This window comes from Pseudopodoces humilis, chromosome 3, assembly GCF_049639895.1.
Source record: "Pseudopodoces humilis isolate 2021_Gansu_Grassland_sample_001 chromosome 3, ASM4963989v1, whole genome shotgun sequence".
Taxonomy (NCBI): domain Eukaryota; kingdom Metazoa; phylum Chordata; class Aves; order Passeriformes; family Paridae; genus Pseudopodoces; species Pseudopodoces humilis.
The window spans coordinates 57,314,043-57,329,988 of NC_142202.1; the positions used below are offsets into that span (position 1 = coordinate 57,314,043).

At 42.1% G+C, this 15,946-nt stretch overlaps 1 pseudogene; it reads right to left on the minus strand.

Moving 5' to 3' along the window:
• Positions 1 to 5,316: 5,316 nt before the first annotated feature.
• LOC148184655 (uncharacterized) lies at positions 5,317 to 14,472 on the minus strand (annotated as a pseudogene).
• Positions 14,473 to 15,946: the final 1,474 nt, after the last annotated feature.

Genomic DNA, 15,946 nt, shown 5'->3' on the forward strand with positions numbered 1-15,946 from the left:
AACTTCAAAAATTATGGACTAATAGTGCTTTCAAGTAGTTATGTTTTCTTCAAATTTCAAAGCTTTCATTAGTATCACAGCATAACAGATGTCATAACAGTTTTATTTAATGTAAATGGTAAAATTCCTTGCAATAACTAAATAAATCATGATCAGTTTCACAGGTAAACTGTCCTTGGGTGCTAGGAAGAGCTGGGAGAGCATGACAGAGTTTTCCCTTTGGGCTCAGCTGTGAGGCTCTTAGGCTCCTCCAGTCTGCTAATGAACATGTCCTGACATTTTAAACTGTTATTAGAATATGTAACATTTTTAAGTATGTGGTATTGAGACTGACTACTGCTTGAGCTGCTGTGTGCCAAAAGTGCTAATTTTCATTGGATTTTTACTTAGGGTGGAATTGATATCTTTTATATCTTGATATCTTTGATATCCTTTCTAAGTAATTTCTAAGTAATTGTGAAAAGCTGTTTTTCAATTGAACCTTCATTACAGGCATGGGTTATTAGGAGGCAGAAGCCAGTGTAAAGAAGAAGAAAATTAGGATTTATTATTTTTTTATGACTAAAAAGAGTGATAAAAGCCTGCTCTTAGTTAGTATGTTTTCTTACTGAAGTGCAAAGTAAGAGTACTTAGCATAGCAAGTAAATAGTTAAATTTCAGGCAGCACAGGCTTGCATGAGACTGATATACCATTTGCATCCCTACTAAAGTTTCAAAATAATAAATGTGTGCTATAGTGCTTTCTTCTGTCGATAACTGCTGTGTGGATGGCTTAAAACCAGCCTTGAATCAATTCTGGATTGACACACAGGCTGGGAATAAGCTCGCAAAAACAATACAACACTGCCAACCACTCAATGACAGCACAAACAGCTTTGAGAACTAGCACAATGTGGAAGCAGAATACAGTTCCCTGCAGTGCAGATCTTGGCCCCAGGACCAGCCCACTATGTCTCCAGGACCATCCTGCAGCAGTATAGCATCAAAAACTAAATTCCCTGTTTGGCCATTTATAAAGGTGCTGCTAGATCTTCTATTTACTTTTGCTGCTACTTAAAGAGGAGACCCTGCTCTCACCAACCTACACACATCTCTGCAATCCCAGCTCCTGCTCCTCTCTTTCCCCTTCGCTGGTTCCATTTTACTGTACAGTGAGTCAATTCAGGCCACTAATCTGGCAGAAAACAAATTCAGCAATAAAAAAGAGAAATAGTTTTACAGCAGATTAGTGACTTGGACCAGCGCATTATGTGATGAGAACCAGAGCATGATTTGGAAAGAAGTGAAGACAGTGAAGTAGTTCTCTACTCTGGGGAGCAGGATCCCTTCTTTTGAAGGCAGCAGGCCTGTTTTGATGAGTTCAGCTGTTAACACATAAGCCCAAGAACACACTACAGCATATGAAGTACAGGAAGGGAATAAATTCTGTTTGCTTGGCTGTCCTTTCAGAGGTGCCCACAGTACTACAGGTCATGTTGTGACCATATACTCACAGTAAATAGCGGGACTGTTAATTGTTTTGAAATCCTCTAATTAATATCTGTGAGGTAGACTGGGTAAAATAAGCACACAGCCCCTCAGCATGCACCATGTTCAAAAGCTGAGTGATCCGCATCAAAATGTGTACTCTCCATTGGAGGTTGCTCTTGGGGCGGTGTGGGTGTATTTCATTTCCCACATTCCCTCCAGGACAGGCTCCCTGTCGGCCTACTCACAGCATTGTCCACAAAATTGGATTAATTACCTGATGTGCAACAAGCCAATAATTACACACTCAAAAGAGGTGCCCTACTTTAACTGATAAAAGGTATGTCCTGCCTTGAAGGTGGACTTCAACTCTGAAAAGGGTGTGTCCTGTTAAAAACATTATACTATTCTAAGTAAGTATCATCTGTTTTATTTCAAAGGTGGACAGTTTAGGGCTAGGCAGTCTCATAGAAAACAGTTATTCATTGTATTCTAGTGCATATGATCCTAAATGGAGAAGGGGCTCATCCATATCACCAACGCCATCATCTCATTCCACAGAAATGCAAATCCTGTTGGATGCTATAAAAGGCAGGGAATAAGATAAAATCCTTTCCTTCTCTGTGAATCGGTCCAGTGGCAGTGTCCTTCAGTGTAGCTGTGACACTGCATCTGATATAAGCTAGTGGGATTGAAATTTTTTTTGTGTTCTCATGGAATGCATCTGAACATTTCCATGCATATCTGTGTAGAGAAGATGCGTATTTGGAAAGGAAATTTAATGAAAATGGATGTCAGCAGCTAAATTTAAATTTTTTGTATTTTGCAATCTAGCTGTTGTGATACAGAGCACGGTAAGCAATTAAAGCTCATTGTCTGTAAATAGGACTAATATTTTGTTTCCGACTTCATATGATTGTTGTGAAGCTGCATAAGTGAAAAGAATATTGAGTTCCTGAATGCAGACTTTGGTTAAGTGTATACTTAGTTTTCTGTGACAATTGGCACAAAATAATAATAATGAAGCAGAATAATTGTCTTGCAAAAAGCATATGAAAAGTAAAAGTGAGGTGCTTTGGATGCTGTTGGAAAAAAAAATGGGGGACATAAGTAGTTTGGGAATTAAGGTAAAGCTTCTCTGCGTGGGAATCGATTGTTTCTCCTTGTTCTGACCTCATCACTCCTGCTGTACCTGAAATCTATTCAGAGTCACGGAGCAGCCAGTTACTGCTCACCTCTCTGTGACCTGTGGAGTCAAAAGCTGCCTTTTTGGTGCAAAAGAAAACAGCTCTTACAGAAGCACACACTGCTGAGGCCAGTGCTTATGTTGGGAAATGCGGCTTTCTCCCACCTCCTGTCAGTCTTTCCTGTTTTGTTTGAATATTGTCTCCTCCGGAGTGTTCTCATTTCCAAACTGCTGGGAACATGAGTCTCCATAGAGCAAAGTACTTAGCAGTAGACCTGGTTAGAAGCTTTTCAGATGGAAATCAAAGGGAGATTTGTGTTCATTAATTTCGGACTCCTGTAGTCTTAGCAGAATGTGACAGCAGTCCCGGCAACAGCAAATCACAATGACTCTGGCAGTCTCCTGAGAAATGGGAAATGCAGGGTAGGACCTGCTTTCCCAGGTTCCAACAAGAATCTAATGGGAATCTACTAGAAAAAGGGATCGTGTTGCAGGAGTCCAGTGGTCTGGTAGCAGTGCCAGCACTGCCCAGGCTCTGCAGAGATGGAGGCACCAGGTGCACTGTCAGTGTTTCCTGGTGTGCCTTTGGGTTGTGCATGTACTGAGGATTGGAAGTCAGGGTACTGGGAGCTGGACATTAGGGACCAGTCTCTGGGATTTGGTGCTCATAGAAACAAAGACTAACAGAGAGGGAATAAGAAAAACATTATGGACTGAAACAAGATTCTTAATTTCAGTGAAGTACGAAGAAATGTGAGTTATTTTGCTTTGAATGAAAGTACTGAAACTAAAAAATGAAGCAGATAAAATGCATTTATGTAGTACTAGGAATGCTTGGATATCAAAGCAGTGAGAAATTATAGCTATTATGCTGCAGCCTTCAAATAAATATTTACATATCTTTAAACTAATGCACTACTACCTTGATTTATGTTATATCACTGGCAACTTAGTTTCCATCAGTATAGGTTACTACCACTGAAAATACTGTCTTAGCCATCAGTATTTCAGCTAGTGATTTATGTTTAAAATGCATTGGTACAGAAGTAACACTCTGTAGCAAGCCGACTCTCCAAAACCCCAGCAAAATCAGTCAGTCTCTTTTTTTTTTCTTCCAAAAGAATAAATTAGATCCATTTTGTTAATTACATTGACCTTTGGTTATGTATCGTAATACAGTAAATAGTGGGCCCACTTCACAATCAAGTAGCATGAACTCATTGAGTTAAGGTAATGAGAAAATATTGTTGAAAGAGAAAAAAGGATTGCTACACTCCCATCCTGCAGCACCAAGTACAATGGCTGCTCAGGATTGGGCTTTTTCAATTATAGCACTGTTTTTCAGCTTGAATCAGGACAGGTCATCTGTTTTCCTCTTAAATGTAGATGATTTGCATTTTCAAAGGTACCAAAGCAGACTGACACAGTGGTTTGCAGCCGTCAATAGCCCCATTTACTGATTCAGGGACGCTTTTTTTAAGAAATAAGCATTAATTACACAGGTATTGCTGTAAACCAAGCCCATTGTCCAAATGAAGCACATTTCTTACCTAATTAAAAGTTTGTAATAAAAATATGTTTTTATAATGGATCTGAATAGCTGCTGTGCAAGTTATTAAAATCGTGTGTCTTCCTGCTCACACTTTGTACCAACACAAAAAATGAATAAACATGCAGTAAAACGTAGCACCATTTAGAAAATAATGTGTAAAAAAAAAGGTAGGTATTTCCTAGTGCTGTGCTGGGACATCTTGCTCCCTTTGGTGGGGAGGAAGATGAATGGCTTCCCTCTCTTGGAAGTGTTCAAAGAAACTCAACAGATACTTTCACAGGTGAGAGTGGGGAAGATGTGGTCCTTTTTTGTGTTCATCGTCTTCTCCCAAACTGTAGTGAATAAGGACTGAATAAGACTGCTGTTCTGCTATAAATTATGGGTTTGGCTGCTTTTTCAAGGCTAAGTCAATGAGTGTCTCCTAAGATCATGTTGAAAAAGAACGTCTTTATTAAAGTGTTTGTGCAGTATGTATGCATGTGTCATGATTTTCAACCAGCCTTTCCAGAGCAGCATTCCCAGTGGCTGCAGTTGTTAATGCTGCTGAGCTGTCCTTTTCTCTTGATCTGGAAGTGATGAGCGTTAGCCACAGCACAAGCTAAAAGCTCCCCCCTGTGGTACCACAAATTTTATTGTGCAAGGATCACACTTTGCTTTGAGGGATTCATAAGCAAGAGCTCTGAACTTTGAGAAAGTACTTGAGCCTATGCTGGAATGATTTGGATACAGCTCATCCTCCTGAGCAGACCTCTGCATCAGGGCAGGTAAGCCCAGGGGTTTTCTTGTGTAGCTGAGTCTAGCTTAAGTTCTTCTGAGTAGAGGTGAGGTGACAGACTAGGGAAGCATGAGTGAAGGAGGAGGTGTGCCACATCATTATTTAATTGTATTTTCTTTTTAAACAGTAAAATCTTGTAGACCTGGAAGCCTTAATTTTATTTCCACTGCCATATTTGTATCCATTGGATTTGTGTTAAGTTTCTCCAAAAAAGTGAGAACAAAACCAGGTCATTCACCTTTCACAGCCTTTGTCCTATTATAAACATTCTAAATAGTGCACTTTGTGTTCAGCTGTATCTGAGAGAAAAATAATTTACTGGCCATACATAGACACTCACCTGATCACTACCTGCTGCCTTCTCCCAGTAAAAGGGGAGCAGTTCTTGGGCTGAGCGATGGCAGTCATCCTGTGTAAAGAGATATGTTTCATTTGATGTTTTATTTTGCTGTGTGAGGGTAGCATAGGTTGCAGTACATTTTATGTTTTGTTTCACAGCATCTTCTCTTGACAGCAGTGGATGTGGAACTTTGAAATTTGGATTACAGACAGAAGTAACATGTAATGATCCAAACCATGATCCTCCTAAACAAGATATGGTGGCCAGTTCTTTCCATTTGTGCTGACAGATTTTCATGCCTCATTCCACACGGAAAGTAGATTTGACTATTACAGATCGTTAGAGCATTTCTCTTAAAGAGAGGAATTGTCATTTGCTCTCCAATAGGACTAATAGATGAAAGTGTTACCATATTCTTATAATCTCTATTCTTGGTATTGGTGAGTGACTTTAAAATTTCTGAAACTACACTCTTAGATGACTTTACAATAAGAGAACAGGATCTTGCTGTCTTTCCATCTGGCTCTTCCTTCCAACCTCTTTCACTGGGGTTATTTGGGAATATTTCTTGTCTCTAGTTCCATCAGGACTAGAACAGTGTCTTGTTAAGTTTGAGCTGCTGGGTATTAAAGACTGAAAAATTGTGCCAGAAGGAGCTGGAATGCTGTTATGTCTTTTCTTATGGCTATACATAAATTACAGATTGTGTTTCTGTTGCCTGCTTTACTTCAGAGACACTTCACTGTGGCTAACAGTAGTTGCTGTAGTTTAGATGGGAAAAAAGATATTGATGTGATTTTGGCTTGGTGTGGGATCTCTAGATCAGGTCTTAAAATCTGTGCCTGAGGTTCTTCAGTAACTTTAAGAGATTTCAGAAATGGATGCTTTGTCCTCTTCGTTAGCACAAGTTAGTGAGAAGCCTCTTTTCACAGGGTGCTTTCCAACCAAAAACACCTTCTTGGGCCATCATCCTGTTTCTTCCTGTTCTTTCACAACTTCCCAGAGTCCCCCAATGATTCAGCCTGTGGTTATGATCAGTCTAGTTTTGATTTGTGTGTGCTCACTGCCACTACTGAGAAGAGAGAGAAAACTGCTTGAAACATAAAGCTTATTTTATAGCATGACAGTTTATATCAAGTGAAGAAAATAGAATCCTACATGATAAAAGTACTTGATGCCTTTTACGAAACACTATGATGCCTTTTTAAACAATTGGTTTTGTTGCTTTGTGGAAGAACAATGGATTCCCTGAAGAATCAGGCATTTTTCTATTTTAATAATATTGTCTTGAAAACTCTTGTTTTAACTTGATTCGGAGTGTTGTCGCTCCCTGCACTGTAGTCATTCACCAGAAGATGGGGCTTAAGGTATATTGTCAGTGAACTAGAACTGATGGAATTTCACGAAGTCCTTTGGATTGGAGAGTTTGAAATGTGTATTCTCTCCTCCCTGTTTTGCAGAGGAAATTCTGGATCAGCATACAAGCTCCTCAGGTCATGGCACCTCATGGTCAGGAATCTTAGTGGTCCCAGACTGTCTGGTACCAGCACAATCTAATTAAGCCAAAATATCATTACCTAAGACACATCAAAGAACAGAATCGTTGTACCAAAAATGAGAATCATTGTGCCCCTGGAGATGCTAGTGCTGTTCTTTGGGATTACTGTGAAACTAATGAATGGGAGAGAGAGGAGTGTTTGCCTCATGTTTCTGCCTCAGTCCCAGCAGGCACCACTATTACAGAATGATAGAACAGTTTGGGTTAGAAGGGTCCTTAGAGATCACCCAGTTCCAGCTCCCATGCTATAGGCAGGGGCACCTTCCACTAGACCAGGCTGCTCAAGGTCCTGCCCAACCTGGCCTTGACTTGTGTCCCTACGGGCCAGAAGTTGGTCAGCTTGATTCCTCTGTGGGGATTTGCAGCGCTGGGCCCCACGCACCCCTTGGCAATCTTGGGCACATGTGAGCTCTCGGGGAAGACTCTCTCTGGCACCCAAACCACTGCTGCCTTGATGTGGAGTTAACTTGTCAGCTGCAATCATTGCACTGCAGTAGCAGGAAGCCTTCTGGACAGCAGGGACCCAAACCCCACAGTGCCTCGGGGAGGAGTGTTTCTGATGTTGAACCTGCATCAATTCTCTGCGAGGATGTGTCAGAGAAGCAGGGGTACATAAGGTGTCTCCAGTGCCATGTATTACTAGGATGCTGAACACCAATGGGCTGCATGGAAAGGAGCATTCTCATGGCTTTCTGCTTATATACACACGTTGCTTAAATCCAGTCTGGATCATGCTAGGTCATGCTTATTTCCATAACTAGAAGCTGGATAGATTTGCTTAGCTTCTTTATGGATGTACTCAGGATTAAGACTTCATACTGAGCAGTACTTGACTAAAAACATAGCAGCTTCCTTAGCTTTTCCTTTTTAGCTCTAATTTGGGAGGAAGGATAGCTACCTTCTTTGCATGATGCAGGGAGTGTTTGACTCCAAGCAGCTCTTGTTCATGCTCTTTTATGGGTCAGAAAGATACAATTTGGGTCCAGTTATCTTTGCTGGAAGTCCATGTAGATCCTTTTCCTGGACGATATGTATGAGATGAGATTTTGGTGTCTTGCCCTTATGTGAGCTTTCTACTGAAACTGACCAGAGTAGCTGCTCTCTGTAGTGGCAACTCACATCACAACACCAGAAAAGTCTTTTTTGGGTGAAACCAAAGTTTCAGGTAGATCCTGTCTTTGTCAGTCTTTGGGAATGGCCAAAGGCTGATGCCTAGGGAAGAGGATAAGAATAAAGCAAATGTATAGCAATTGTTCCCTATAATACTTCTCTGATCAGCAGTGATTTCCAGCTGACGGATTCATTGAACTAGAGATGATGCCTTTATGTTCAATTCCCGTTTTAGAGACTTGGAACAATTCTCGTGAGCAGTTTTCCCAGGCCCTGTTTGTCCTAAAGTTAGATTCCCACCACCTCAACTGAGGAGCTGTAATGGACCCACTGGAAATCACTTCAGTGTTGAATGTAACAGATTCCCTTGGTTAGCCATCTAGGTGCTGGCAACACTGATCAGTGAAGATTTAGTTCCTTCAGTTTTACACCGTTCCAATGAAAGGTACAAAATCATTTGCTCAAGATAGCAAAACCCAAGAGGGGTGGCAAAATTTTTGACCTATTGAACCAGAATGAGTGGTTCAGTGTCTCATGAAGAATAAATGAAAAATCATTTTCTGCCTATTTTATTTCAAAACAATAGCCTTATCTCTACTTCAATTACGTGTCCTTTTTGAACAGTGAAGATAAGTTCTGATGGGTATTCAAAACATTAATCTCTTTCCTATCTTGAAAAACAATCAATAGGCTCAAACACTACTGGCACCTAGCAGAAGCTAACCACAACTGAGAGTGAGGTTAACAAGGAAAATCCACTTGCTCAGGAAGTTTTTGAGACAAATCTGAAACACAGTGTTCCTGTCTGGCAACAAAGAACAAAATAAGTGTTTTTCTTAGCTCTTAAAATGCATTTAAATGCCAGCATTCTCATGGGGAAAATTGGTTTCTGAAAAGAATTTGCATCAAAATTATCTTTGTACCCACTTCTTTAGAAAAATAGTTGATTGTCATTTATTTTCATAATCACTCTGCCAAGTATTCCAAGTATGAGGAAATACTGAATTCTGCATCTGACTTGCAGCAGCAGATTTTCTCCAGACAGCCTCACCGTCCAGAAAATGGATGCCTGTTCCCCTTGCAGTGTGGCTTGGCTGGGGTGCTGCCAGAGTCCAGCAGGGGTGGAGGTCTGGTTCTTCTGGGTGTCATACAGAAGGAGGAAAGAGACTAACTCTGCCAAGACATACAGACAGAAAAAGGAAAGACATACAAGAGCAAGGCACCAGAGACTGCTGAGAAATGACCCTGTTGTGGTGAGGGGTTTTCAAAGACTAGATTACCTGGAAGTATGAATGCAAAGTGAATTAGTTAAATTTAATCTGTCTGTCATTCAGCTGTTCTTATTCATAGTGAAGATGACCTGGTTGATGCTATTAAACCAGTTTCACTTCACAATTTTCATTACTTCCACTGGATTTTTTTTTTTTTTTTTTTTTTTAGTTTTTCATGGTAGACAGATCATGGTACTGTTCTCTTTTCCAAGCTTGGACTGGAAGAAGGAAGGATAGAAGGAAGAGAAACAATTCTTCTTAAGGTCAGAAATGAGAGAACTGAGTACCTTGTAAAAGAGATGAGGCTTGAGCAGAGACAGATCAGCCCTTCAGAGCAATTTGTGACTTGCAGAAAATCTACTCAGGAGAAAGCAGGGCAACATCAAAGGCTGCAGGTTGACAGAAGCTGAGAATGGTCACCTAGGGAAGGTCTCAAAGGTAAAAAGAGAAGCCTTTGATGAGGTATAGCTAGTGGGTGCTAAGAAGCAAGAGGACGAAAATAGAGAGCTAAGAAAATGATTGGGAGTAATGCTCTTAAGGGAGTGGGTGCAAGAGAGGACGGAACTGGAAAGGAGAAGGGCTGTGGAAGGATGTGAGAAGACATGACAGATTTTAGAGGGGCTGAAGAAGGTAAGAAAGCTGAGACATAAAAACAGTCACATCCAGAGGACGGCATAAATGAAAGATGATATCCAGGAAAAGGGTGGAGGGGACTTAGAGGAATCTGGTATTGACCACTCAAACACAGAGGGCAGTGCTAAAGCAGATATCAACATCACAGCCTAGTGGCCCAGTGAGGGAGTAGTCCATGGCAAAGGTGAGATCCATTCCAGTGGATTAATTTCTGTATGAAATATAGGTCATAGCTGTGGGGGAAATCAAAATGAAAGAAAGATGCCAGGTAATCAGATGGGCACCAGTGTGGAGGTAAGAGTTAGTGAGGCTATGGTTAAAAGGTTGAAAGGTGATGACCTCCAAGTTGTGACCTCCAAGAGAGGTCATCCAAGAGTTATCATGGCGCAGCAGTGTCAGGATGGGACATGTAGAGAAATTGGATGAAGTGGTAATGATGGGAAGAGGGTGTGAAAGAGCAGGGAGGTGCTGGAATAACTGATGATGAAAAGAAAAACCCATCAACTTCTTTCCACTTTTTATCCCTGGAATAATTAATTGCTAAGAAAAATGTGGCAAAGAAAAGGAAGGAATACAGTGACCTCAAGAATGAAGAAATGGTGAGATGCTATTTGAGGATAAGGAATGAAAAGTTAATAAAGAGGGAGGAAATATCATTAGGCAAAGGAAAACTGAGGGAAGACAAAACAATAGTGCTGGAGAGGACAGGGAGGCAGGTGCAATTGGAAAGACCGTTTGAAAATGCTACTTGTACTCCAGGGTTCTTACAATTCTGAACAGAAGGGGAGTGACCTCTGTGACTTTGAGGTGACTCTAGCAGTTGCAGTGTGTTCAAACCACGACTATTCCTGTGAAAGGCTGAGTTCCCTCTTCCTTTGTGGTACCTGAATCCCAGCAGTCCATAATCCACAGTCCCATGCCACATGTCTCAAATAAAAATATCTTGTCCCTGAAGTAGAGAGAGAACTTCATCATTGTAAAGCTTAATGATAGTACACCCTGAATGACACAAATACCCCAGAAGAGCTTTTCCCTGTGCTGTGTTTCCAAACTGGTGCTTCAAGTATGCAGAGCCACCATACATTGAAAAAAAACTTCTTTCTGAGGCAGCAGCAAGAGAGCTGCTCACAGCATGGTAGTGTCATATTCAGCAGAGCATCCTCTGTGCCTGGGACACGGACACAGCTGGCCTGATTTGGTAGTGTCTTCCAGCCCCATTGGGCAGCCCCAGGTGTGCCCAGGGGCAATTCTGCCCTCCGAGCTGCCCCCGTGAGATCAGCCAGGCAACACTGGGCCACTCTGGGGGCATCCATCTCATGGAAACCTTCAGGCGATAAGCCCAAAGAGCCAAGCATCAACAACGCCTGCTGCTGAGCTCAGGAGCAGGAGCAGCTGGCTCTTGTAGGGTGGCAGCCAGGGCTTTGCATGGATCTGGCCTTCCTCATGGCCCTGGTGACAGGAAGACCATTCATGAAGAAATTAGGCACAACCCTTCAATGTTTTGAGGGTCTGCTTGTGCAATGACAGCATTGTTTCCAGTCACCAGGCTGACATGGAGATTTAGGCAAGGGAGCTGCTCAGCAGGAGGGCCCTTTCTGAAGAAGAAGAGGAAGCACAAACATCTCAGTGCTGCTGGAGTCTTGCTTGGAGCATGTGAGGAACCTGTTGGGCTTTGGCTAATTCCTGTACGCAAAACGAGCAGGAAGGAGGATGCCTTGGCCAGGATTCCCCATCAAAGATAGCCTGAAATAGCCTGCTCTGTGCATGGTCCAGAGTATTTAATAGGTTTGATTTTATTATTTGATTTTATGCTCATCAAGCAACATTTTGCAAAGCTGTTTGAGAAACCCTGACTTGAAAATATACATAACACTGGGGAGGGGTATGGTGAATAATATTTTGGGGATGATTTATTGACCTCAGAAAGTTCATTTATTCTTCTATTTAATGAGAAGTAATGGCTGCCCCACACTTTTTCAATTATCTGTTTCAGATCTGCAACGACAAATAACTCCAAATATTTTAAGTCTATGCAAGTCACCCTAAAGGTTGAAAATCCTTTATCTTTCTTCCAAATATCATAGATACACCCTTAATTAATTTCAGGTCTTAAAATACCACAGATGCAAAGTCACCTAATTCTGCAGATCACCATCTGCACTTTAGCATGTTTTCAGGGTTCTGTTACTGAGGGGTAACGTGACCTCAGCAATGTGACTGACAGTAAATTCATAAGGTCATGCTGTGGAGCAACTGGAAGAATTAGTCTTGACTAGTGAGATGCCTCTCTGCCTTGTAGCTGTCAAAATCAAACACTAGTTTGAAATTCATTGCACTGGGTGCCTGCCAGAAAATGCAGTGCAATGCAGTTTATTTGAATTCCAAGTATTGTGAGTAGGGCTGAAGCTGGAGTAAACAATATCCCTAAAAAAACACTGTGAGAGCAAAGCAGCTGTAGTTGTTAAGGAAACAGTAAGCCTAAGCCGTTGATCAATCCTAGTTCTTTTCTTGCCAAATAGAGCCATAACAATAGCCATCTCTTTTAACAGAAGGATCTCAGAGAACACATTTCCTCTACTGCTGTAAAATTAGAGTTGTCTTCTCACTCCTAAGTTTCCAGGAACATGAGTTTCATGGAGGGGCCTATCAGGAATGGGCTGTCACTTGCTCTTAGTGGTGGGGCAAGAGGAGTATTAGGGCAAAAAAGCTTGGACACCTTTGTTAATTAGTGGAGTTTATGTGGGCCCAGCAGACATTTATTAGTTGGGAGATTAATCCTCTGAGGCTCTCAAATTCACAAAGCACATCCTCTTACAATCCTGTGACTGCTGAGTGTGGTGAGAGCTTTTTCCCCACAGGACCAGATCTCCCCATCTCTGTCTCTTTCCCCATCCCAGTCACCCTCCTTGGGCCAGCAGCACGAGTGTCCCTGCAATCACTGCCCCTAGGTGTGATTCTCATCAGATGTGGTCTCATAAGGCTGAGGTCTCATCAGACAAAGAGGAGCATTAAGGGTAGCCCCTCCTGGACTATGTCTTTAATGTTCCTAGTTTCTGTCAGAGTAGCTAACTGCTGTATGTCTTAAGAAGAGGAGGGTGAAAATGGGGGTTTAGAAGTCCTAAACTCTCTGTCACGTAGACAGGCTGTGCTGCAGGGCCCATGCAACTCAGATGGCTACTACCCCCTGGAGTTGTCACGAAAATCTGTTTATTTTGACAAAATGGCAAAGATCGGGGTTTTGTGTAGAGCCTCAAACTCACCAAGTTTCTATTGGAAGCTTTTTTTCCCCTATTTCTCAAAGTTACCACCATCTGCCATGTGGGGGTACAAGCACCATGCAGGATGCTTAGAATCGCTCCACATGCCTTTCCAGTTCAGTGCTCTTCCACTGTGGAGGGCTCAGTACAGAAGCATGAGGCATTTTTTCCTGTTTTGGAAGCAGCCCCGATTGTGTTTAATTTGGAAGAACGCATGGTAAGAGTGGCCAAGCTGACACACCTTTTATTAGACTGCTGATTGCCATGATGAAGCTTTCAGGACTTGACACTTCATTGTGCTGACTGAGCTTTAGCAGCTGAAATAGTCTTGGACGTGGACAGACAGAGTTGCATCTCTGATGGCACCCATCATCAAAGCCTGTGTCAATCAGTCTCTCCCCTGACAGTTCCCAGGGTGTGAACATTGATGTCCAGGCATCACACTGGCAGAGATCTCCTACCACTGGAGATTGCATGCTTCAGGCAGTCAATGGCACCCAGGTTTGACATGCTCCAGGCCTGTCCTCCACCTTGCTTCTCATTAGGTTGTCATTTCCAAAGTTGGACTTGGGTTTTGTGACACCAGGCAGGAACACAAGGAACTTGTTCTTGAGGCTTTAAATACAAATTTTGCAAGGGCTTTCATAAATAACTCTTATATTCTGCTATTTTAATGCTGACTAGTTGCAGTGTTGAAAGGTGTTTGGCAAGGCAGCGATGGCTGAGTTATATCAACTCAGTCTCACCAAGAGATGAGGACTGGGGGATCATGACATGGCGTTATTACATTCACTGTTCTGACAGAACTGCATGGTAGAATAACACAGCTATCTCCATATTCATAAACACTCAAGGAAAATAGTAATTTGCTCCAGAAGCTGAAGCAGTTTAATGGAGAGCAGCAGCATTACTGCCACCCTCTACTGTGGTACGTAATGTGGTAAGGAGTGGGAGAATGACAGGTGTAGCTTCTGTGAGAAGCTGCTAGAAGCTTCCCCTTGTGTGATAGAGCCAATGCCAGCCAGCTCGAGAACAGATCAGCCAGTGGTCTAGGTTGAACCCACGAGTGACAGTGGCAGCACCTCTGGGATGACATATTTAAGAAGGGGAAAAAATTGCACAACAGCAGCTTCAGCCAGAGAAATGAGAATATATGAGAGAAACAGCTCTGCAGGCACCCAGGTCAGTGAAGGAGCAGAAGGAGAAGGTACCAAGTACCCGAGCAGAGATTCCCCTGAAGCCCCTGGTGAAGACCATGGTGAGGTTGCTGTCCCACTGCAGTTGATGCAGGTCCATAGTGGAGCAGAGATCCAGTTGCTCCATGGATGACTCTGTGTTAGTCATGAAGTTGGTCCATGTTGGACCCCATGCCAGAGCAGAATGCTGTGAAGGAGGCTGTGACCCCTTGGGAAGCAAGCACTGGAGCAGGCTCCTGGAAGAAACTGTGGACCCATGGGGAGAGAGAGAACCTCACACTGGATCAGGTTTGATGGCAGGACTTGTGACTCAGCCCCAGAACACTGGAGTGCAGTCTGTTACTCAAGGACTGTGTCCTATGGAGGGGATCCACCCTGGAACAATTAATGCAGCCTATGGGAAGAACTCACATTGGAGAAGTTAATGGAACACTGTCTTCTGGGGGAGAGACCCCACACTGGAGCAGAGGAGTGTGAGGAGTCCTTCTCTTAAAGAGGAAGGAGTAGCAGAGCTAACGTGCTGAACTGACTGCAACCCCATTCCCTGTGTCCCTGTGTTGCAGTGGGGGAGGAGGTAGAGAAAATCTGAGTAAAGTAAGCTGGTGAATAAGAGAGAGGTAGAGGGAAGGTGTTTTGCTTTTATTTCTCATTACCCTACTCTGATTTGATTTGTAATAAATAAATGAATTTTCCCAAGTCAAGCCTGTTTGCCCGTGACTGTAATTGTTGAGCAATCTCTCCCTACTCTCATCTCAACCCATGAGCCTTTTGCTATATTTTCTTTCCCCTGTCCAGCTGAGGAAGGGAGTGATAGAGTGGTTCTGGTGGGCACCTGGCATCCAGCAGGAGCTGCTAAAATGTAGCTCAACAGAAGTAATGCTGGGCACTTTGTCCATAAAAGTAACAGAATCAGAGATTCATTTAGTTTAGAAAAGACCCTTAAGATAATTGAGTTCAACCAAAGCCAAAACACTGACGTTGCTATAGAAGAATGGCATGGAAAATACATGTTTTCAGACATAATACAGGAAACAAGGCGTACCAGCTCTACAGCTGCCTAAAAAACTTCAGTTACTCCTTGTTTGTTTGCAGAATTCTTTAATGACATAATCTCCTCTTCTTTAGTTTTTGTTTAAATGAGTCTACCAGATGGGCATACAACAATTCTGATTCTACTGACACTCATCTGGCAATTTCATTTAACTTAAGCAGCTTTTCATTTTTTTCTGGCAGGTTTTTTTTTTTTTTTTAATCTCTACCTAGAAGCTGGATTGGGTAAATACTCCACATCTCTTTAAGAACACATGCCTGAACCATTTTGTTATTAAAAAAACAGAAATCTTTCTTTTGGTTTAAGTGGGAAGGTTACTAAAACATATAAATGTTAATCATTAATAAATACATAAAAGAAACTGTTTCCAGGCAAGTAAACCAGAACAAAAGGCAAAATTCAGCAAATAAATTATTGGCTACTTGTGATTTTCCCATAACAAGTATATATTCTATGCTGTCTTCTTTTTTTAAAAAATGAGCATTTATTTTACATGATGCAGCAATTTGTGCTTCTACCAATTTGTGCTCACACTGAAATAGGGCAACCT